The sequence below is a fragment of the Tinamus guttatus genome, unplaced genomic scaffold, assembly GCF_059628265.1.
Source record: "Tinamus guttatus ecotype Peru unplaced genomic scaffold, ASM5962826v1 Tinamus_guttatus_pri_ptg000271l, whole genome shotgun sequence".
NCBI classification, from domain to species: Eukaryota; Metazoa; Chordata; class Aves; order Tinamiformes; family Tinamidae; genus Tinamus; species Tinamus guttatus.
The window spans coordinates 1,253,789-1,279,298 of record NW_028288805.1 but is presented as its reverse complement, the minus strand read 5'-3'; positions in this window follow the sequence as shown (position 1 = coordinate 1,279,298).

Below are 25,510 nucleotides of genomic sequence, written 5' to 3'. Positions count from 1 at the left end.
TTTACTGCACAGTGCAGCACTATATAGGCAATTGCAAGAGCCTTGAATATGCATGCTCTGATCTTTACATTAATGGTCAGTCTTGTACTTTCTCTGGCTAACTAATCTGGCTAGGAAGCAAGATTAATTGCCTCAGGCAGAAAGCCAGGCATTTGTAATGCTTCTGTGTCCTGAGCTAATACACCAATGTGACACAGCACTATCTAGACTGTCAGCCTGGGCAGAACTAGTTCTGGTACCTCTGCATGGAGTAAACACTCACTTCCTGCTAGTGAAAATATAGAACATTTTTAATGTAATAAGTTGGCCATAAGATAAGCAGTTGAGTCTGCTCTGTTAGCTCTTCCCAGAATTGTGCATCCTTTTCTTACATGGCTGTGGTGGCTCATGTTCCCTGGTGACTGTTGTTCCCAGATATAATGACAAGGTGCCAGGATAAGAGGTCACGCTGGGGAAAAAGCATTGGGAAACGTTCAGTTTTTGGCTACCGCAGGTTAAACTGTGAAATGCCCTGCTTGTGGCTAGAGCTTACAGATCAGAGAGATCATTGGTACCATTTGTCAATGGACGGTGCTAGCTGAGATTTTTTTCTAAATACTGTATTTGTGCTGATTGTGCAACTACTGCCTTTTATTGGTGTAGTGCTTCTGTTTTGAAGAGGTTAGCTCCAAAGGAATGACCCCTGAGATAAGTTCTGCTTTTGTAAATGCTGGGTGAACATTGCTTTGCTCAAGGGAAGGAAAGGGAAAAAATTATTCAAGCTTATTCAAGTTTTGCTCTTAACTTGTTCATAAAGTGATTTAAGCTAAAATAGAGAAAAGTAGAGCTAAATAGGGCCAAAATAGAGATGATCTCTATGAGGTTCTTTACATCTCTTCCTTCTTTCCATCTTTCTTCATCCCTTTACTCCTTCCTCCCTCTTGTGTATGTGGGTAATAGCAGCATAATGGGTGCTAGCTAAACCTGGTGAAGTTTAAACATGGTCAAATATTCTCCTGCAGAATCTTGCAGATAATTTCTTGATGCAGGTGGTGGAGGAGTCAAGGAAGAGAGGGGAGCTACTAGACCTGACACTAACAAACAGAGATGGTCTAATCGGAAATGTGAGGTTTGGGGGCAGTCTTGGCTGCAGTGACCATGAGATGTTGGAATTCACAATCCTGTGAGGAGGAAGCTGGACAAGAAGTAGGACTGCAACCGTGGACTTCAAGAGAGCTAACTTTTGACCTCTCCAGGGATCTCCTTGGAGGAATCTCCTGGGCCAGGGCCCTAAAATGAAAGGGGGCCTGGGAGAGTTGGTTAATATTCAAGCACCATTTCTTCCAAGCTCAAGATCAGTACATTCCTGCAAGAAAGAAGTCAAGCAAGGGGAGCGTGGATGGGCAAAGAGCTCTTGGGGAAGCTTAAAGAGAAAAAGGGACCATACATAATGTGGAAGAAGGGTCAGACCACATGGGAAGAATATAGAAGCATTGTCAGAGAATGAAGAGATTTGTATCCTTTAGGAAGGCCAAGGCTCTTTTGGAATTAGAGTTAGCAAGAGATGTCAACAGGACAACAGTAAGGTCTTCTACAAATACCTCAGCAGCAAGAGGAAGACTAGGGAAAACGTGGTCCCACTGCTGAGCAGCGTGAGTGCCTTGGTGATGGAGGATACTGAGAAGGGGGAGTTCCTATAAATATATGTCTTCTTTGCTTTTGTCTTTTCTGCTAAAGCTAGTCCCTCTGAACTACAGAGCCAAGAGACAAGAGAGAAAACCTGGAGAGAGGAAGACTTCCCCCTGTTTGAGGAACATTGGGTTAGAGGCTATTTAGGCAAGCTAGGCACCAACAAGTCTGTAGACCCTGATGGGATGCGCACGCAAGTGCTGAGGGAAGTGGTGAGTATTATTGCTAAGCCACTCTCTGTTATCTTTGAGAGGTCATGGAGAACAGGAGAGATGCCGGAGGACTGGAAGAAAGCAAATGTCACTCCAGTCTTCAAAAAGAGCAAGAAGGAGGACCCCGGAAACTATAGGCCAGTCAGCCTCACCTCTGTCCGTGGAAAGGTGATGGAGCAGCTCATCCTAGAGACCATCTCTAGGCATGCCAAGGAAAAGAAAGTGATCAGGAATAGTCAGCATGGATTCACCAAGGGGAACTCATGTTTTACAAACTTGACAGCCTTCTACGATGGGATAACTGGCTGGATGGACAGTGGGAGAGCCATGGATGTTGTCTACCTTGACTCTAGCAAGGCTTTCGACACTGTCTCCCATAAGATTCTCATGAGGAAGCTCTTGAAGTGTGGGTTAGATGAGTGGACAGTGAAGTGGATTGAGAACTGGCTGGATGACAGAGCTCAGAGGCTTGTAATAAATGGAGCCAAGTCTAGTTGGAGGCCTCTGGTCAGTGGTGTCCTGCAAGGATCAATACTGGGCCCAGTGCTGTTCAACTTGTTCATCAATGACTTGGATGAGGGCACAGAGTGCTCCCTGAGCAAGTTTGCGGATGATACCAAACTTGGTGGAGTAGCTGATACCCCAGAGGGCTGCCCTGCCATCCAGAAGGACCTGGACAGACTGGAGAGTTGGACAGAGAGGAACCTCATGAGGTTCAAGAAGGACAAGTGGAGGGTCCTGCACCTGGAGAAGAATAACCTCAGGAACCAGGACAGATCTGTTGAAAAGCAGCTCCATGAAGAAGGATTTGGGAATTCTGGTTGACAAGAACTTAGCCATGAAACAGCAATGTGTCCTTGTGGCCAAGAAAGCCAATGAGATCCTGGCCTGCACCAGGAGGAGCATTGTCAGCAAGTTGAGGGAGGTTATCCTGCCCCTCTACTCAGCTCTGGTGTGACCGCGCCTGAAGTATTAGGTGCAGGTCTGGGCTCCCCAGTACAAGAGGGATGTGGAGCTTCTAGAGAGGGTCCAGCATAGGGCCACAAAGATGATTAAGGGACTGGAGCATCTATCTTATGAGGAAAGATTAAGTGAACTGGGCCTGTTTAGTCTGCAGAAGAGAAGACTAAGAGGAGATCTTATCAGTATGTACAAATACCTGAGGGGAGAATGTAGGGAAGATGGGTCCAAACTCTTTTCAGTGGTGGCCAGTGACAGGACAAGGGGTAATGAGTATAAATTAAAAGATAGAAAGTTCCATCTTCATATGAGGAAGAACTTATTTACTGTGAGGGTGACAGAGCCTTAAGGCTGCTCAGAGAGGTTGTGGAGTCTTCTTCCCTGGAGATGTACAAAACTCCCCTGGATGCCCCCCTGTGCCCCATGCTCTACGTGTCCCCACTTAAGCAGGGTGTTTGGACTAGATGATCTCTGGAGGTCTCTTCCAACCTCAGCCATTCTGTGATATTGTGATTCTGTAGTAGATAATCTCTGCAATCAAGACAAAAGAGTATAAAATCAAATGTTTCTGGGGTATGAATACTGTCAGTTGTGCTGCATTTTATTTCCTAGCTGCTTACATCACTTGTTTTCTCTTAATTTTTATTTTGCTATGCAGACATGCATTTTTTTTAAGTAAAATTCATTCAGGAAAGGGTTGTGTTTGAAAATTCTATGACTTGCTGTGAAGATTATAACCTATTCAGCGTATGAAATAGGGGCTCTGTGTCATAAAAACACCCTTTGTGCGTCTGTGTAAATTGACTCTACAGATATAGGGTGCAGATGGAGAAATAATTACCAGAAAACAACAGATCAAAGAGAGAAAAAGCACATGTGGAGAGGTAGCATGTGAAAGCCCCCAGAGAACTGATAGGCTCTGGAGACAAGTGCCCTCATGGATTCATTAAGACTAAGAAAATCAGGATGCCAATAGCTTCCCAACAGCTTCTGTAACTTGTACAACATCCAAGAAGGGTTTTATTTGCAGAGAAAGACTGCAGGATTATACATACATCTGAGGAAGCAAGGGACACTGTGAAGGATTTTCTGTCCCTCTACTTCTGAGAAAACATCTGGGACTGGCCTCCCAGATGTTGCTCCAGCTGGGTAACTGACCGACAGCACAAATGTTTATATGAACTATGTGAGGGAATAAGTGAATAAACTGTATGGATCTTTATCTGATATTAATTATAAAATCTTATTAATTATAACAGCCTGATTAATTAAAGATGATCTAATAATGATTTTTGAGACATGTATCTCCATTGACTTGATCCTCTACCAGGGAAAAGGGAACTTGACAAGTGTCTGTACATCGATGTGGGGTAAACCGTGTAAAATAACAGTTCAGAGATGGTATTAAGAGAAAAGTCAAAGTCACAGAATCAACAGGTGGTGCATCTGCAACATCTTAAAATTTTTTTATTCCTTCCTGATCTCCTGTCTAACATTGAAAATCATTGTCAAGGATGTGCGCTGAAAAGGAGGACATGGATCCTTTTTCATGAGATTCGGGGTCTCCACAACTGCTGTGACTATCTTATTGTCTGCTACCCAAACATTTGAAGATGGTTCACAGAAGTTTTGGCAGTGTACAAGGGTAAAAAAAAAAAGAAAAGAAAAGAAAAGAAAAGAAAAGAAAAGAAAAGAAAAGAAAAGAAAAGAAAAGAAAAGAAAAGAAAAGAAGAGAAGAGAAGAGAAGAGAAGAGAAGAGAAGAGAAGAGAAGAGAAGAGAAGAGAAGAGAGAGAGAGAAGAGAAGAGAAAAGAAAAGAAGAGAAGAGAAGAGAAGAGAAGAGAAGAGAAAAGAAAAGAAAAGAAAAGAAAAGAAAAGAAAAGAAAAGAAAAGAAAAGAAAAGAAAAGAAGAGACAGCTTTTAATATTTCATCCCTTATTTCTCCCTGCACCTCAAATGAGCCTTCATCCACAGCCTCCCCCAGCCAGTCCTAAAATATATATATATCGGTATACATGGTTCTGTGCAATAAGAAGCACATATTTTTGGACAGAGGTCCCATATGAGGTCGCTATCTGCTGCATTCACAGCAAAGCTTGCAGGCTTCCAGTATCTCTGTGTGCCCCCAAGCTGAGCTCCTGCATCTGTTGGAGGCTAGTCCTGGAGCTCAGCACCTACCCTCAGCACCTTAGTGGGGACAACTGACCCACTGGAATGTGCTGGAATGATCTTCCCTTTGCTTCTGCACAACAGCTGCTCATGTCAATTCCACAACAGCTGCTCATGTCAATTTTGTATTTAATGTTTTTGCAATAAGGTTTTTCCTCACTTTAGACAGCAATGACAAAATCTGAGCAATCTGAGAATATCTGATGGGAAGGAGGAAGGGAGCTAAGAGACTTCTTTCAAATGTGATTTCTGGGAGAAAAGTAGCCTTTTGAGTTTTTTAAAAAAGCTTTTATTAAAATTTACTTCTATTTTAGTTCAATTGGCCATGCTCAATACACTGTGAACCTCTGTCAAGGAATCAAATATTTGACTAACTATTTAACAGACACCAGATTAATCTCTCACTTGTAACACAGCATTTAAAAATGTAATAGTGGCTTGTGTCACACATCTTGTGTTCCCCTGAGGTCCCAGGTGCTGGAACCATGACATTCAAAGGATGTTTTCCTGATGAAATACGTTAATACTTTACCATATGTAGCCACTCGTGATGAATTGCTTTGGCATTCACTGTAAGAACATTAACCAAGATGAACCCATTTGGTGTTAATGTCAGTGTAATATATAGCTCCCTGGAAACCCCCTTGGAGTTTAGCATTCATTTAGAAAACACATTTTCAAAAGAGTTTTTCCCTAACGCTTTAATGTTTTAGAATTAACAGACAAGTCCTTTTGGATTATGGTTTTCAGTTCTGCCCAAATGATGTGTTCACTAGTTAACCTGCTTTTCAGTATCTAATTCTCCAGTCTAAAGGGAAAGGTTGTGAACTGTAGTCCTGTAAAATACTCTGAATGAATACGCACAGATGGAAACAAGGCAGTGTCTGCTAAATGTATTTAAACTGCATCATACTTCACCTGGTTCATATATTTGGACATTCGTATTGCACATTACCAGGTCTTCCAAAATATTCAGGAAATAAAGTTTAGATGGTAGAGTGTAAATCAGAGTTTAGTCCTGCTGGACTCCAATACCAACTTGGTCATTCAGTGATGACTGCTTGTTTATAATGATATTTTGAGGCTCAGCAGAAAGACCTATTTTAATCCATCAGTTTTGTTCTTTTGCTAGGTCAACAGAATTTCATTTTAAAAAATCAAATCAATTTGTTAATATCTATTTTTTCCTAAGCCCAAGTTGATTGATATTAGTTATATTAGCATCCATTAATTCACTACTAATTGAGTCCTGAGTAACTGTTATTTAACTTGTGATCAGCTTCAGGACCTTTGTCATTTTTACAGTGACATTACATTTTCTTTCTTAGCTTTCTGTAGCTATCTGGAACATCCAGCAAGTTCCAAGACTCCTTGAAAATTGACCTTACTGACTCAGAGAGCTTGATCAGTTTTCTAAACAGAGGACTTCAAATTAACTGTGCTCATTTATTATAAAACTCCACAGGCTACCATCAACTTTTTCCATCATGCATACAGGAGAGAAATATTTGCTGAACACTTCCATTTTTCTGCATGATTATTGTTTGGTTTTATGATTTTTTTTCTACTAATGAATCTGTACTGCTTTCCCAGGGACGATGAGTTCAGCTTCCCAATGAACTCCAGCCCTGGATTCCTTTTTTACTCAAATGTATTTGAAAGACCAAACAAAACAGACAGAGTGTCAAAGATCTCTAACTGACCTTAATTCTAAGTATGGTATGTTACCTTCCATCCTTTGCCTTCTTTTATTGTTTTTTTCCATTTCCAAATCATAATATTTTTGAAAAACTCCTCATCAGTCCCATATCCTATATACATCTATCTGTATATTTGCTTTCACTTTTCCAACAAAACTTTGTTGTTGTTGTAGTTTTATTTGTTTGTTTTCACCTGTGTAACATTACTCCTGGGTTCTCTAGATGAATGGACTTTTTCTGAACACTGACTAAAATATTATTCAGCTTTTAATATAAAATACAAAATTTTCTGTTTATATTGTTTACATGAGTTGATTAAGCACATAACTGCTTTTAGTTTTGCAAATCTTGTTTTTGAAGAAACAAGTATATATGTTACTGGTTGATACTTTAGTCTGTTTGCAATATAATAAATGTATCTAAACAGTTCTCTGATGAATTCCTTTTTCTCTGCTACAAAGTTGAACAAAACGTCTCCTGAGGTAGATATTTTTCAACCAGAATTTTTACAAATCCAGAGAATGTTTTAGTACAGCAATGTGAGATCTTCAGCACATGTCAAATGGAAATTGTCCAAAATAACACAATGGTTTTATCTTATATTGTATTAAGGAGTACTTAAGCTGTTCTTTACTCATAGGATCAATATAGATTACAGTAAAGTGTTTGTTGCAGTATTCCTAGGAAGCATCTGAAAATAAGTGTCTCACAAGTATCCCTCTGAAGAAAGGTAAAGCAACTAGGGAGCATCTGCACCTGCAGAAGATGAAAGAATTGCTCTTATTTGTGAGTTTTTTTTTTTACTTCCTTTTGCTGTTTCATAAAGGTTTTCAAAAACGGATGCATTTTCATTTCATTGAAGACCTGATTTTGCCTGTTTCTTGCCTGTAGTAAGGATTCCAAGTGCAGAATCAAGCAAATAGTGGAAATGCCATGCAAACTATTTTCACAACTGTTTTCCATTCATTTTCCTCCAAAATTGAGCAGGATTTTAAAATAAAATGCTAAAATATTCAAAAGGGAAAGATTCAGTTGAAAAATTCATCATTCTGTTGATTGAGATGCATAAAAAATACCGCTAAGTCAATGACTAGTGCATTATGAATAGCAAAAAATCCCAGAAAAATATTGGAAAATAAATCCAAGACCACAAATTAGTAATGAAATAAGTTTAATAATAGTTTTCAGAGATAAAGATGTCCAATGTATACCAAAGTATTAAAAAAGAAAAAAAAAAAAAAAGAAACTGTCTTTTTCTCCATAACAATCCATTAGTTCTCAGTTGTACTGAGACTGAATTTTTGGGCTCTGCAGGTTGATCCATGTCTTGACACAAGAGACCTTGACACGTGAAATACTTAGGTAATTGGAAATAGAAGACATTATTCCATTCAGACTTTTGAAATTTTGCAGTTAGGATAAACTACATCCATTTTGAGCAATAAGACTTTGCAATTTTGTAGATCCACATTTGCATTTTGCAGACCAAAGTAGTTTTGATTTTTTATTGCTAAACTTAAGACTGTAAAATTGATGGGCAAAATAACAAATAAGCGAACTTTTGGGCATGTACAGAGTTGCATATAGAGTTGTTGTTACACAGTCTTCTCTACTTAATGAAATAATGTAAATGTCACATCTGGGAGGGTTGAGAGAAGGGAAAGAGAGAGAGAAAAAAAAAGAGAAAAAAAGGAAGATACAGTGGCTAAACAGGAAGACAAAAAAGATGAAAAAATAATTGGAAATGTAAACAAAAGAAACTAGGGAAGGAAAAGATACAACTTTGTGGCAGTCAGAAACGTCACTTTGCAGCACACTGAGGCAAGTGAAAGGCAAGTGTAAAGCAGACAGATTGTATATAATTTAGTGTTCCTCCCTGTATTGTAGTCATGCCTCCTGGCCACACCATGAGAACTCTGAAGAAGTATTGAGACTGTTGTCATGCATGGATTGCACTGGTGGGCTCTAACACTTTGATATATTTTGGTTTTCTGTGAAAGGAAAAAAATAAAAATAAAAACAACGAAAAACACATCAAAAAGTTTTGCCAGTTTTTACTCCGCAGCTGGGTTTTCTCATACTCATGTTGTTACCCTTCATACTCTTTCTTCAGTAGTCAAACCAATATGTAAAAGACAGCTATTATTTATTTTCCCTTTCAAGTTTTCCAAATGGAAAAGGTCAGTATTGACTGCATGCAAAAACATGATTGCTCTCAGTCAATATTTGAATCATCTCAGGATTTCCCTGGCCTTTTGAGCCAGGGCTCAAGTTAAGGAGAGCTGGGGAAAACAGTGGAACTAAACAATTAGTTGAATAAATACAACAAGTAACCCTGGAAACACTGATATTTATCAATGCCAGTAAGGAAAATACGAGAAGTAACTCTCTTTTTGTGGTGCAGCTGGTAGGGTAACACAACACATGCAAACACAAGCACTGATCAGTTATGACTTTTCTGCAGAGTGGCAGCATGTGAAGGAACACTGTGAAGGAAGAGAAGAAAGCCAGAATAAAAGCTGGCAAACTTTTCCAGACTGTGTTTTCTCTCTCTCTTTTTCTTTTCCACAGAAAATAAAAACATTTCAAAAGGTTCTAGAGAATAATCATATCACAATGTCTTCCCATGTACATATTTTCTTTGAAATTTTTTGACTCTTTTCTTGCCATTCTTGCTAGAAGATGGTGTGTATGGATTTCCAACACTGGTATTTTAAACTCCCTTCCTTTTGTCTGTGTGACCTGGGTAATGTTTTTCTCTTAAAATTCTTTTCACAATTGTATTCACAGTGAAGAAGATTCTTTTTCCTGTTCTGAATAGCATTTTTTCAGGCTACAAAAAAACCTTGCTTGATGTAGCAGAAAGACATTTTTCTTGTTCTGTTTTATTATTTTTTTAAATGGGGAATGGATTTACTTTCACTCCTTCAATATAATTCAATTCATATTTAACTAAGTATAAGTCACAGAACAATGAGATAAATCTACAAAAAGAATTCATTTTTCAAAATATTCATACTTAAAGTAGGACTGTAAAATGGAGAAACTCTAAGTAGGAAACTGAATTTATAAAATAGGAAATTATGGGAGCAAATTAGGAAGAAATTTTTGCAATTTTTAGATTTTTAGCAAGGAACTGAAAGTGTATAAACCTTTGTAACACTTTTCTAAAATCCACTTGTCATAAGAGAAATTTCTTTCTGTCCCATACACTTAATGTAATGTGAAGAATAGAGGAATATGGCACAGGTTATTTATAGAGATATTATTTAAAGTATGGCAATATTTTTAATATAATTGAATATCATCCAATATATTGACACAACTCTATTACTGTGATTTAATTTGAACATATATATCTATATTCTTGGCTAAGAGAGACCTCAATTCTCATCCTGCCAGCAATGAGAAAGCTTCAGGGCTGGTATTAGTTGTCATGGGGACATTGTATTGATGGTGGCCATCAGATCACACAATTTCTGGTATGAAAGATGTCTGAATTTACTGGGAGAACTGCAGCCCTAAGCAATGCTAAGTATGAGGGTGCATATGCCTCCTGAAATACTTGACTGTACTACCCCATGCAGTTTGGCCTGGCTGGTGGGACTTCTGAGTGTGCGAGAGCCATGCAGGAGGGCTCAGAGAGGGTATTATGCCAGGGTCAGCAGCCCCTTACTCTTGAGAGCTCTGTGGAAGTGACAGAGTTCCAGTTTTTCAATACTGCACTGTATTGCAAACTTGTGGAAAAGTTCACCAAGGCAGGTGTTTGTCCCCACTCCCAGAAGAGGGTAAGCTGTCTGAGAAAGCAAGCCAGTGATGGAAGAGAGAGAGCACCCCATTTATTTATCCATTGCTCCCTAAACTGCACCCACACCTTCTTTAAAAGACTAGTTGTCAGAGCCATGGCATTACAGAAAAGACATGCTCCTTGGAGTTGGAGCATTACAGAAATCAGAAAAAGAAGAAAAGTCTTAAGTCACTTAGTGAATATTCTCTCTAAGATAAAATTGTTCCTCATAGAACATTTCCTTTTGTTTTTATATTGTTTGCATTTATGTACTTACCATGACTAAAACTCTTGTCTATTCTCACATCGAGGCAAGCGTGCATGAACTGGACCTAGCTTGTGAACATATCTCTAACTGCCTCATTCAAAAGCAGATAAGTCCGCCATTAAAGATGTGCTTGACAAAGAGAGTTTTAAATAAACACCCCAAAAGATTGCTTAAGGGAAAACTTATAAATTTAGAGTTTTATCATATAAATGTAAAAATATGTATAAGATATCCTTTGAAAGCTCAAATAAACAGAATGACCTCTCTAAAATAAAAATAGAAACTTTATTATTTTCTTTCCCATGACAAACTCAAAGAGAAGCTTAAACCAATTTAAAAAGGAATATAGAGCCCTAAGTTTTTGTGTGAAATATAGCCCAGTAAGTTTCTTTTGTCCTCGCGGCATCTAGAATGTAAAACACAGAAAATATTATGTCCAATCTTTTTTTCATGTCCACTGGTTTCACAGTGTAGGTGATATATTCTTCATCTAGATGTAGCTTTTCCTTCTATCTATCTCAAGCATTTTTCAGTAGACATCAGAAGGCAAGTAATACTTTGAATTATTCAAGTATTCGAATTCATTTTTCCAGCTTTGCATTTGCTTGTTTTCTATTTTTAGTTCTGATTAACCAATTCAGAATTCTAAAATTTCAATTTCAGAGACACTTAGCCGTGATATCTCACTTTCTCAGCAGTTCTGTAGGTAAAAATACTGCCTGCTGACCTTTCAGACAATGATAAACTTATTCCAAAAACATTCTCATATGGCAGCAAGTTACAAATGAGCATCTTCAGAATTATTTATCATCACTACAGTTATCATTTCCATTGTATGTCTATGTGTAGCATCATCTTGAAGTCATTTACTTAATTAGGACACAGTCATACGTTTGAATCCCTTATATTTCAATACAGATTTATTTTCTGGACTACATCTAATACGTAACAAATGCTAAGTGAATGTTTGAGGTGCATCAGAGCATGAAAATAGCTATTCCCAGAGCAAGGCTGACAGTTAAATATCTTCCACAATCTGAAGGCTCAAGAGGAGCCTCTTGCCTCAAGGGGAGGCAAGGGAAAAAGCAAGGAGAAAGGGAAGGAAAGGAAAGGAAGGAAAAAGCAAAGAAGGAAAAGAAGGAAAGAATGACAGAAACAAAGAGGCAAAAAGAACGTAAAAATGCATAAAGAAGGAAATATAGGAAGAAGGAAGGAGAAAAAAATAAGAAAAAATTTGCAAGTCTTTTGCTAGGAGGAGACGGCAGCTGCCCAGACAAGATTTCTGGAAATAAAGAATTCAAGAAGAAGCGTATAGCAGAGAGTGAAAATGGACAAGCTTGACAAATGTATACAGCATAGGTAAACAGAACCCTGTTTCCATAGAGAGCATTGATAGTATCTGAAAAGCTACTGCTTTTGAAGAAAAAAGTCATAATCTTCTGTTTGGATCTTCTGCTGGAATAATAGCACAGACAAGCCAGTCTTTGGCCTTTACATTGTGGGATTCTCATGTTTCTTGGGTAAAAGATACTGATAACAATTACACCTTTTATCTAGGACAGTGACTTCTAGCAGGGTAGCAGCTACCCTGGTGTAAAGGTAAATAGAACCGAAGGTGTAGTTCTATTCCACATAACTGCCAGTGGGAAAGGGACACAGCATCTCCCTGCAACGCTGGACACAGCCACCTCTACAGCCCCTGAAAGGTTCTCCAGGACATATTATTCTGTTCTGCGTGATACTTGCCCAGTTTGGCTATTGTAAAAAAATATTATGTACTAATTCTGAAGGTAAAGTTTGCATTAAAAATGTGTCGTTTTGAAGAACTGGTCCAGAAGTGTGCAGCTTTCACAGGCCATGATGTCATATCCTTTTCCCATTTTCTGAAATACCTACTTTACTGTACTAGTATTATCTTAAGAGAAAAGGGGAGTGAGAGACTGCAGACCGCAGCGCACACTGCACAATGCACTCTGCACACAGGCCTAGACACCGCTGCTTAACTGTTAATGATATAGGTATCACTGAAGAAATCAGCTTCCCTGAAAAAATACAGGTTTTTGAAAATCCTGTCTACATCAAACCAAATGCTCAAGCAGGAATACCTGATCAAAGATATTTCATGTTAATGCAGAAGCAATCAAAAAAGCTAGTTATGTGACAAAGAAGAACACTGAGTATTAGACAGTATAGAATATTTCACTACTCCTCATTGCCATCAGATGAACCCATCTTTTTCAAGGCACAAAGGAATGATAACAATAATAACAATGCTATTTCTTCATCTTTTATTTCTTAGATGTGTTTCAAACTAGTATTGATAACTAAAAATAAATTTAAACCTTACTAAGAGTTTTCTAGCAAAAAGAAGAAATAGAGAAAAAAGAAAAATCATAGCTAGACTCAGTGAAAATCCTCACTCAGAATATGTTTTACAAATACAAGAGGGCATACAAGGAAACTAAATTTAATTAATTGTTTAGGTACTAAAGTCAGGTAATTAACAAGAAAATTTGGAAACAAAATGAAATGAGGAATGCAAGAGAAATAACTGTCAATTGAAGCCTACTGGAAAGGAAATGCAATCAGAATTCTAAGCTTAATTGCTACAACTTTTTGTAGAAGAACTGGGTGGTTAAGCTGAAAGATTTTTCTTTCCCTTTTCATCAAAGATAAAGATTTTTATGAATAATACAGATTTTTTTTTCCCTTTTCATCCTGGACAGTTTAGATCACAAGTCCCCAGATTTTTAACCTTTTAAAAATAGAACAGAGTTAAGGAGCTTCTGTTACTGACTATCTAACCCCTTGAAAGAAGCGAATGAACTGCTCTGTAAGTGACCAAGTGCGATCTGCAGGAAAAAATCTTATTCCATCCACTTCAATTTACAAAACAGCCATAAATAGTAATTTTCTAATACAGACTGTTTTGCATCTTGTATGAGATAATCAAATATTGAATTCAAGTCAGTGGGTGTTCCAGGAGGAAAAAAATTAATCACTTACCTGAAAGTTTGTGATTGTCTAAGTGCTATAGATTATAATCATGTGGTTATATTTATTTTATGCAAATAAATTATGGCATCTTACTGTTAAAAAGGAATCACTACAAGATATATAGGTAGCTACTAGCACAGAAATCAGCTCTATCTTATAGGTCCCCAGAAACCTCCTATGTCCTTGCAAGGCTGTGCTCTGTCGCCTTTGGAATATCACAGCAACTGAGGGAGCTTCCTGATGACTGGAGAAAGACAAATGCCACGCATATCTTCAGGAAAAAAAGAGGTCATGGAAAACTAAAAGCTGTTCAGCCTAAGCTCAGTTTCTGTGAAGATTATGGAGCAAAATCTCCTGGAATTCATGTCTCAGTTAATGAAGAACAAGACAGAGAACAAGAGAACAAGTACATGATGGGAAGAGTTAACATAGATTTACCAAGAGAAAACATGCATATCCAATCTGATTGACTTCTATGATGAGTTTGTTGGCTTGGTAGATGCCAACAGATGAGAGAGAACAGTAGCTGCTATTTTATTTGACTTCAGCAAGGCTTTTAACATGATCTTCCATAACTATTCTTGCAGTCAAATTGGAGAAATATAGACTGGGAGGACTGACCAGAAAGTGGAGGCAGAACTGGTTGAGCTTCAGGCTCAAAGGGCTGTGATGAGCAGTGCTAAGTTCAGCTGGCACACAGTTATGAGCAGCATGCCTCAGAGGTAGGAGGATTAATATTATATAAAATCTTCATGAACAGACTGTAGGATGGGACAGGATGCAACCTCAGCAAATTCTCAGGAATATCTTGGGGACCAGAGCTGGCATTCAAAAGGGCCTTCTCAAGCTGGCACTGTGGGATACTAGAAGTTCAGCAAAGTAAGTGTGAAGTCTTAAACCAGTGGTCAGAATATATAGAAAACCAGGGGGTCAAAATATATAGAAAATGGCTTTGTAGAAAAGGATCTGATAGTCCTCATAGACAGCAAATGTTGCCTATCATCACTGGTGTTAGGCAGCAATAGTCAGCAACGTGCCCTTGCTACAGTGAAGATTAAACACATATCAGGAGGAATTAGTAGAAGTGTAGACAAGAAGTGAATAATTACTACTATCTGTTCAGCACCTGTGAGACCTCATTTGGAGTATTATATCCATTTTTGAGTTCCATGGCCCAAAAGATATTGCTATGTCAGAGTAAGTCCAGAGAAGGGCCACCAAGAAGACCAGAGAACTGGAGAGCATGATGTACAAGGAAAGCCCGAGAGAATCAGTTTATAAAATCTGAAGAAGATAACCAAAGGGTCCTGAACAGTCTTGAATTGTCTTCAACTGCCTAATCACCATTAGGTTTAAAGAAGAAAAAGCCAAATTATTTTTAGAGGTGCACTGCAAAATGACAAAAGGCAGTGGACAGCAGCTGTACTGAGGGAAATTTCACTTAATGATTAAGAAAAAAAATCACTAAGAGGGTGGTCAAACACTGGAATAAGTTTTGTAGGTTAGGCTTTCTTAGGAATCGGATAAGAATATTGATCAAAACAAAAGGCCAGAGAACAAAATAAGCATACAGATACACTTTCCCAAGAAAAATTCAGTATTGTGAGTTTAAGACTCCCAGAAGTAAAGATTGATGTATTTGTGTCTATTTCTACCTTATATTGTGTTGAAGATTGGTATCAAACAGTAGGATAATTCATTTCTACTACTGTGACACATATTTAAAACTTGGGAATCATTCTAGCAGCGATCACCAGCCCAAAACACAATAAGATATTCCCTTAATCTGTACAGGCTAGTTTAAGAACTGGTGCACTGGGTTGTGCCATGGGTGAGAAAGGGATACCTCCTATTGCCTGTTGTTAACCAAAAACATGTTAGCGTACAGCCAAGTAGAGGGTAGAATGGCTAACATCCATGTTTCTCCAGGGGATTTTGTTATGAACAACAAATACAACAAATACAACTAAAGCTAAGGGAAGGCAAGAAGCTTTGGCTTTTGAAATGTCTTGCTTTTTACAGGAGAAACTGAGGTCTGTGGAGGTTCACAACTTCTCCTACTTCATCACAACTTCTCCTACTTCATATAAACAGTCCAAGCCACAGTGGCTTCTCAAATTTCTTGCTTTCAACTATGTTGAATAGCTCACTGCTATATTCTACTGCAAATAAAATTAAATCAAATCAAATTAAAAAAACTTAAAAAATTAAAAATTAAAATTAAATCAAAGCTAGGTGATTCAAGAAAATAGAACATTTTCAAGTAAAATTACACAACGTGAAGCTTAAAGGGTGCTTCAGCACTTACTGAATCCTCTAGAAATACTTATAAAACTTCAAAATGGTTAAAATCCACTAAACTTGTACAAAGTAAGTTTTTGCTGATGGTAAGTTGATATAGTGGGCCTGAAATTCTGTACATGTGGGTTAACCTAGCAACATTTTTCACACGTAATCCAAGCAGGATAAATTTAACTGTGCAGACAAGACTCCCAATCATTCATTTTTCCTTTGCCTTATTCTCAATGACCATTATCATCCTGTTTCTTAGGCTTGGGGGTTATCATGAACAGGTTAATACGTGGGGAAGTGTTCTCATTCATTGCAGTGTATTTTAACTGCCTATATCCCATTATAAGTGGCAAGAATTGTGTGGCTGGAGTCCTGTTGATTAGACAATATGCTGTCCTCAGTGGTTTCCATGTATAGCACACGGTCGTGTAAGAGGCTTCTATTATCTCGCAGATGGTGAACTGACATGAATTAAAGCTTGGCACTGAAAACCTTTGAGGAAGTGTATCCTACTATGAAATACACTCATACCCAAACATCTCCTCTCTATGTAGTAAAAAAAGCAAAGGAAAAATCCTAATAAAACCCACCATTCAAAATGAAAAGATATTACCCTGATGCAATGCCACAGGACAGGTTCTCAAAACGGGATCATTGCTGTTATAACCCTTATTATGTTAGAGGATGCCAGGGAAAGTGTTTTAGAGGAATAGGCTCAGATGGGCGGGCAATGGCCTGTGTTTTTTTTTTTTTTTTTAAGATGTTCCCTCCTTCCTGGACATATGTGATGGCTCCTCTCTGCTGGTCTCCCTGCAGAGCAGGCCTGAGGGAGCTCTGCAGAGCCCTGTGACTTGTGTACCCAGGAGGCTAAAGTAATATGATAGCTGCTTTAATGACTATTTGTAAAGGATTTACTGTACCATTTGCCATGTGCAGTGGTTCACTCTAAATGCTACTTGGTATATCTTTGTAGGTTGCAAATAGATGGTAATCTCACAGTATGAGTACGATGTGTAATCAAATTCTTATTTTGAAAATATGGTTAAGTTCATGAATCGTTCAGTGGTACTATTTCTGCTCAGATATAAAGAGAGCCTTCTTCCTTTCGTGTGTTGCCATACAGACAGGAGGCAATTCAGCTTAGGAAGCACCAACTATAAACCAAAGACAGCAGGTTAAATGTAGGCAACTCATTCCTGATGCTCAGACACCAGGAGTCCTGGGACCACAAGAAGCGACCGGAGTAAGCATGGGTGACAGGTACCAGAGGATCTCTCCTGCCACGGTATCCCTCTAACACCAATTAACTTGGACATTATCATAGACTCCTTACAGTTTCAGTTTCCCTTTTCCTTTTCTGTCTCTAAATATGAAGCCACTCACGGATGAAAGATTGAACAGACTACCAGTGCAGGGTGCTGGAGCTGAAATGCGCTCCTGAAGCCAAAACTACTGCTGCCTTGTCAGCCAGCCCCTAGCCACAGGAGTACCACTGATCAAACTGCTCAGAAGAAAAGCGGCAGGGCAATGAGCTCTAAATATAATTGTGGCTTTGCATGTAATAGATGTTCTTAAAGTATAGACTTATATTTGGAAGGCCTATGTCTCATCCTTAATTCAAGTTTTACATTAGATGATCACTTTAACAGCTGTAAGGGAGCAGAATGGAGAAGGCCCAAACAGAAGTGAAGATCTGAGATCTGATAGGGAAAAAAAAAAGTTGCATGATCTTTTGGAGTCAGACTAGTGATTAAAATAGAGGCAGACAAACAATTCAATATTTGGAAACATAAATTTCACTTGGGGTGAACATAGTTTAACTTAAAAACAAGTGTACATCAATCTTAAGAGACATACTAGCAACGACGACAAATGTAATTCCAGCCACAAAGAAACTCTATCATCTACTATCAAAGCCAAACATCCAGTTAACATATAAGAAAAAAAGACAATAAAAGGAAGACTCATAGTGCCAAATAAATAAAGACACAAATAAAAGTAAAGACTAAAAAGAAGAAATAAAAATTCCACTCAAAACTAAAAGGAATAATTTTAGCTTAGTAGGCCTATCTTACTGTGTACAGTGGATAGAGCAAATGGGTTGCTACAAACTTGATTTCTATACCGCCCTGACCAATGGATCATCTACCATTACTATAACAGATATAAAGTGTATACTACCACAAAAAGGCCCTCTCCTGAAAAAAACAACAACATAAAAGAGCATCAAAAATAATAATAAAATAAATTGCGCAAGAATTTAAATTCCAGGAAATATCAAGATGAAGATATCCCCTGCCACCCAGAAACAGTATTTCTAGTGTATGAATTAATATGGAGTTTATACAATAGCACGTAATGATTCTTAGCCTCAAATCTTCTGGGTCCCAAATTAACAAGCCTACCTGAAGTCTTTCCTTTCTTCTCACTATTCCTATAGAGCACCAGATGGGGCAAATTATTATATAAAGACTGTAACAGAATGCATTAGCGAAAGGCTGTAAATTAATTCTGCATGGATGGTATTAATGCAGGAGTTCTTTAATATCCAGCTTATTGGACACCATCTCTGTGGACCATTTCATGAAGATGTGCATGATACACATTTTCAGTTTACATATTTGTTAGTGACAGAAGATCAGAAGTCCAGATTCCTGGGCTCCCTGAGCTGATGTTTGTAGACACACCACCAGGCTCATTCAGCACATGCAGACTGAAAGATGGCACGTGGCACACGGTCTGGTAGCTTCAGAGGCACCTGTATTAATGGTGCCGCCTAAGTGAATTTGTGACACTCCCAGTTAGGCACAAAGGTTCTTTTGCCCAGTTAGCAAAAGGACTTAATGCTTTGCTTCCTAATATAGGACAATCAGGACAGACTTTTCCAAAGAGGCTGAGTTGTTCACTACATGATCCACAACACTCGGTGGAAGGTCTAAGCGTGTAAGTCATGCTATCCTGCTGCTAAGGATGTCTTTGAATAATAGAGTGAAAGGATAAAACTCAAGAGAGACAGCTCAACTCTTTCTCTGCAGGAGTGTTGTGGTTTGATGGGGGAAGAGGGGCAAATTTGGTAAGAGATGAGCCCCCTTGCATTCCAGCTGATCATGAAAGGTTAGAGAGACTGGAGGCAGCTGGAATCATCTCCTAATAGGGATACCAAATACTGTGACAGCTATAGGCCCAACTCTGGCAGTCCCAGATTCAAGAACAGTCTGTTGACTGTTTGATCCGATACCCTTCAAAACTAGTAGTCGAGTTCACAAATAGCAAAATTTATTCAAATACAACTTTTACAAAGCTGGTTTCAGATGTCAGTACAGGAAATTCGCTACTACACTGTGGGGTTCTTAGCTAGTGCCTAGTGTACAAATGTGCACTCATCACTCGCCACAGAAGATGGGAGAGGGCTCTCAACCTCAAGGAGTCTCCTAAGGTGGCATCCTCACTGGAGGGGAGGAAAGAAGTTCTGCCTGTTGACTGATCCAGTGATTATGATGGAGCCTTCCCTCTCCCCTCTTCCCTCTTCCTTCTTCTTTCTTCCTTCTTCCCCCTTCCTTCTTCCTCCTTTCTTCTTTCCTTCTTCCTTCTTTTTACCATTTTCCTCCTTAGTTCACCTTTTATATATTTTCTTTTACATTTAGGTGGAGCTTGAGTGACTCTAGTCATACTTACTTTGTTATTGACTAGTCTAAAAAGTCTCTTGAGTTAATCAAAAATCTGGAGAGCATACTCAGTGAGGAGTGGTTATTCCTTGGAAGCGGCTATCTTTTGGGATGGGGTTGTGTATTGGTATTATAATGAGATTAGAATGAGGAAGAGTTTGAGCCAAGTTCATTGGAAGGGAGTGATCTGCCACCATTGTTGGCCCAGCACCAGACATCTTAGCATACTGTGTGGCTTGTCAGCTGCATGGTATGACCAGGTTGGTACCTCTGAGGCAGTACAACAGAGTTTGACCATGGTGTCTTCACTCTGCTCCACCCTCCACTCACTCATCAGCTGTACCTCACCATCAGATTACCACCTCCACAGGGATTCCAACAAAGTTTGGCCATGGTATCTCCATTTGGCGCCACTCTTTGTTTACTCTTATTAGTGTGTGCTAGGAGGGCAAATTGTGTTGCCAAGGGAATCGTGGAGAAGTAGATTCCGTACATACCAGCTGTCCTGAAAGTGGTAACCTCAGGCAAGCCTCTGCAATGCCATAACTTCTGTTAGGCCTTTGTTTTTCTCTAGTTTCCTCTTTCTTGAGCAATTCTCTGACAAGGAGTAAAATTAAATTGCTGCTGTAGGACATCCAGGAGAAGGAGAGGAGAGGGGGAAAAGGGTAGAACTGGTGGAAATTCAGGCTTTATGCTTGTAGAAGACATTCTGCCCTATGTCATTCTCATTCCAAAAGAGACGTCTGGCTTGCATTCCTCTAACAGGCGAGTAGAGGGAGTTGCTCTTTTGGTGAGCCATAGTCTCCAACAGACACATTTACTTGTGCTTAGGTGTGGTCCATGAGGAAGAGACAACACATTAAAGATAACAGTATAATCGCATTTATATTTTTCTTCTGCTCTCAAACATGATATTAAAAATATTAATTTATACTCCTTGTTCAAAATGTCTGCGGCCAGCTTCACTAATATAAACTGTCTTTAATATTTTTAACTCAGCTAATAGAACCTCTAAATTGGACAACTTAAATGAACTTTAACATGGATTTTGGCCTTAACACAATCAGCAATTAGCACATTCTTGCCCAAATGCCCTGGTGTATGTACAAAGAATCTATTACTTTCAGTGTTGTTTAGAAATTTCAAAATAATTCACTTCAACTTGATTTTCACAAATTAAAGACTGAGGACTGAAACTAAAATATTAAACTGCATTCTTAACCAACCCCCTGAAATATCTGTTTAGACACTTCTCAGTCTCCTGTTTCTGTATATAAAGCTATTCAGCACTGATTCATATTTTTTTCTCAAATTCCAACTGTTTAGAAAGGACTTCCTGAAATGGTTTTGTATTGTTCTTTTATACTTTTGTCTAGAAAGGCTGGATCAAGTTTTTTTTTTTTTTTTTTTTTTTTTTTTTGATGAAGTGAAATATAAGTTCAGGTATTTGAGAACCTAAGTACATCACACTGAATGCCATCCAAGTTTGTTCTGCTTTACCAACATATGCTTTCAGATGAGAGTCATATTAATGGCTAGAAAATTTGACATTGTTTCTTTGTCAGACTTTATCCACCAGTGAATTCCTTATAGCATAAACTTCCTTACATAAAAGATGAATTGTTATTTTAAGACACTGTCACAGAAATCTTTTAGCATATCGTGGAGGGTATATAGTATTCAGTCACTGAAAAGTGATTCTTCTCATCCTTCCCTCCTCTTAAAAAACTTAAAACTTTTATCTGGGTAGCCTATTCCTAACATTCAAGAGGTTTGTTGTTAATAGTTAGAAAATGTTCAAAGATTATTTCCAGGGTGATCTGCGCATAACATGGGTGTATGCCCAACATTCCTACCTGTTTGAGGCTAACAAAATGAAATATCTTTTGAAAGATATCTTTTGAAATCTTTTAGCGTGCTTTGCTACATTGGGAAGAATATGAACACACCAAATACTGAACCAAATACTTATGTAGATATACATTGCTGCTGTCAGTAGGAAATAGTGATATCTTGTCAAAGTTTAAACAATTTGACTGTAGCACACTTAAATATTCCTAAAGCAACTTCAGTCCTATCTTTAAAATAATCAAGAACATGATGGATGATTCCTTCTTCAATTGCACAGCAACCAACAACTGTGAGAAATACTTTGTATTTTGTATAGCTTTAAAAATCCCCATTTCACAAAAGCCTTGAATTGTTTTCTCAGCTGAAAGGAGTTTTAATATGCTTTGGCAACACACAATTCTTTTATCCTATCAAGCTACAACATTTTAACTGTGGGAAATTTTAGAAAAAATAGTATTTAATTTGTTCTCACAAACAAATCCTCATATGGAAGGCTATGGATTATAGTATGGTATAATTTTGCTTCTTTCAGAGAAGCTACTTGTCATTTTCTTCCATACTTTCACAGCTCTATATTGACAGAAGGCTTTGTGCATTTTGTTTTTAGGAGCTAGAGTAGAATTCTTTTAACAAACTGCATTACAACTTTCATTCTACTTTATATCTGACATTCCACCATGGATAACTTAGGACATTCTGTAATTACTGCTTTCTTTCCAGATCCATGCTAATTGCTTACTCTTGCATTCTGGAAAGTACAAGAACCTTTTGTTTTGCGATATATCTTATTTTAATGGAATGTTTGTACTACATCCATTGTCGTGATGCTAACAGAAACGGAACTCATCAACTAAAATGAACAAATAATCTTCACATAAGAACTTAGATCATGAATGTTTTGTCTACTTCCTTTTACTTATAGGCCTTTAACTATAGTAGTATATATGTCCTTTCACACATAGGGCCAGTAATTATTTAAAATAAATATATAAAATACCTAATTTTTTGATATCCAGTAGTTGAATACCTGGGAGAGTGACAGACATGGCCCTTCAGGCAGGGTGTTTTTTTCCCCTATATTTCACCTCAGGTTGCTTTTTTTGTTTTAATTTCCCAAACACGATAAAAAAAATCAGATGTTCTATGAAATATATATGTGTATATACATACATACACAAAATATATATATAAATAAATATATTCATATTTAGGAATTGTGAAAAAAAGTATTTATGACTGGAGTACTAAATACTGAACTGTTGCTTTTCCATAATGATATATTATCTCATAATAATTATAATAACCTGATTAAAAACATCAGAGCACAAATTCACAAATTTCAGGAGTTTAAATGATCAGACTTCCTGACTGAACTGGATCTCTTTTGCTCATTTTGGCATTACAAACTAGTATGTATTAGAGGAGATATATCCCTCTGTAGAAAACAGTCACAAAAAGTAGCAGTTTTGATTTCCTGTTAAGTCTTTACTCTGCCAAAGGAAAAGCTCAATAGATTAATAAACTTAATTTGAAATGGTCTGGGTGGGTTGAATTCAACAAAATGAAATGTTCTAACTTTTAACAAAACAAAAACAAAAGAAAATAACACCCCCCAAAACAAAAATCCTTCAAAATATTCTCCTGGCAGAAAACCAGGTAGAGTAAAATCAAGATTTTCTCTAAATATCTGCATTTTTGCTCAAAAAATCATTTTGACAGAAAAATCCTCATCAGTCCTATTAAACGTTTGTAAGTGCCATAGTGCAACTTCCTTGAAACTGACATTTGGTTAAGCATCAGCTGAACCTGACAGTTTTGCCCTGATTTAAAGGAAAAAAAAAAAAAGCAACAGCAAAGAAATGAAACATTATAAGGATTCATTTGATCTGGTGGTGGCAGTATGCGCCTGTGGGTGAGAGGAATATTCTAAAATAGCATGAGCAGAACTGTGCATTGAGAAAAATTCCTGTTAGTGTCTGCTAGGCAAGATTTGCTAATAAAAACCCATGGGTCACTAATTCAATGGAAGCCATCCTCATGCACCAAGCTAGAAAAGGGACAGAGTGAAAAGTCTTTCCTTTGACAGTGAATCTACATTCTTGCCTTATCTCCTGCTCCTCATCACACGTCCTGTACAGACCCTTGCAATACCCTGTGCCTTTAAGTGATGAAAGCTGGGATAATGATCCATGCTGGGGGAAATGCTTAAGGACAGCTAATGAGCGTGGTTAGCTGAGCCTGTCCTGGCTGTGGGGTTATTAGGCACATGGAGCTGTCACCCACAACCAGTGGGTGCTGCGGGGCTGTGTAGGGTGGGATGTGAGTAAAGACTTACCCACAGTCAGAAATGCAGCATTTCGGTGGGGTTCACTAATGCCTAAAGCTGCTTTTGCTTTTCAGGGTTATTCAGAGCTTTCATAGGCAGCCCTAAAGGACAGGGATTTGGGTAAAATCCACAAGGGTTGTTTAATTCGTTTATCCCGAAACAGATCTTTTCTTTCTCAGCCTTTAAGAAATCAAACAGAAGCAAACCCAACACACACACACTCGTAAACAGAAGATTACTCTTTATATGAAGTAGAAGTAGCCCTGGAGGTTGGGAAGGAAGGATTATCACTGAATCCCTCCAGTCTTTTTTTTCAACCACAGGTGGTAGCCGTGGTCAGAGCTCAGAAAGTTTGCTTGATCAGAAGGCGTGTAAAGCATGATAAAAAAAATTTACTAGAGTAAACTCCATGTTTTCAGAAACCATGATGCAAAGCAGCAACGGTAATGAGGCTTGCTTAAAAACCAGTAGCTTTGAATTGCTTTCTTGTCTCTCAATTTGCAGTTTTATCTTCCCTGTTACCACGACCACTCCCCTTATTTCCTGCCTTCCAGGACTGCAGAACATATTTGATTCCAGCATGTTTTTAAATTTAGCATCACAGACAGAGGATTTAGCTGACCATATATATTTGTTTTTCTGAGGTATAAGTTAATGTTTGAAAATAATCAAATAATTCCAGTAGTCTGGACTCTAAGAAGAAAACAAAAAAACAAAACAAAAAACAAAACAAAACAAAAAAAAACAAAAAAAGGAAAAACAAACCTTTCAAATAGTGTCCGCTACAATAAAATCCCATGAGCTGGCAATCCTGACATTTGGGACAGCTGGGTTTTGCTGAATTCCCAAAGTATGCGCCAGGGTATCAGGTACCACAAAATTATGTGAATATACTGTAGGATCTTGCCCGATCTCTGCCCTTTTGGAGGTCTAGCTACTATTGAGTCTACAGTTGATATCCCTGATATAACTTTGTAACGTTCAAAAATGGAGACTAAATAGAATTTGCAATAGCTCCCACGGAAAAACAACAACAAAAAAAGCCAGAGTTAGCTGGTCCGTGTCTTCGGCCCTTTCCCACATAGACCAGATGAAGTATGGAATGGGAACTGTCAGCTGTCCTTTGCCTGGTGCTTTTCTACAGCTGGTGACTGCCTCCCTCTGGAATGGCTCTGAAGAAAGTGATTTTTGCCAGGCATAGTAACTTGCTTCGTGATGCCACTGGGCTTTATTAAAAGAATCTAGAAAACAAGTTAGTTGAATGATATTGGCTTTCTGGTAACCTCTGATTCTCGTGCAGATTTTTGAGTATTGGAAGGATTTTTAAATTCCTGAAATTTTTGGAGGGTTGTCTGAAGAGCTTATCCAGACTGCATTATTCCCTCTTGTAGGCCCCTGGAAGTGTTGCTGATAACTTACCCTTTCCAGTTCTCCTTTGATGACATGGTGTAGACCCACATCATAGATGTGGGGCTAATATTTCAACTTGAAAACATGGGGACAAACCAAGACTTTGGCGTGATCAATCTACTCTACTCTGGCTGAAGGGCTAAATTTTCCTGAATCTGCGACTACTCTACTCTTTTAAACTTTATATAACTACTCATCTGCTCAGA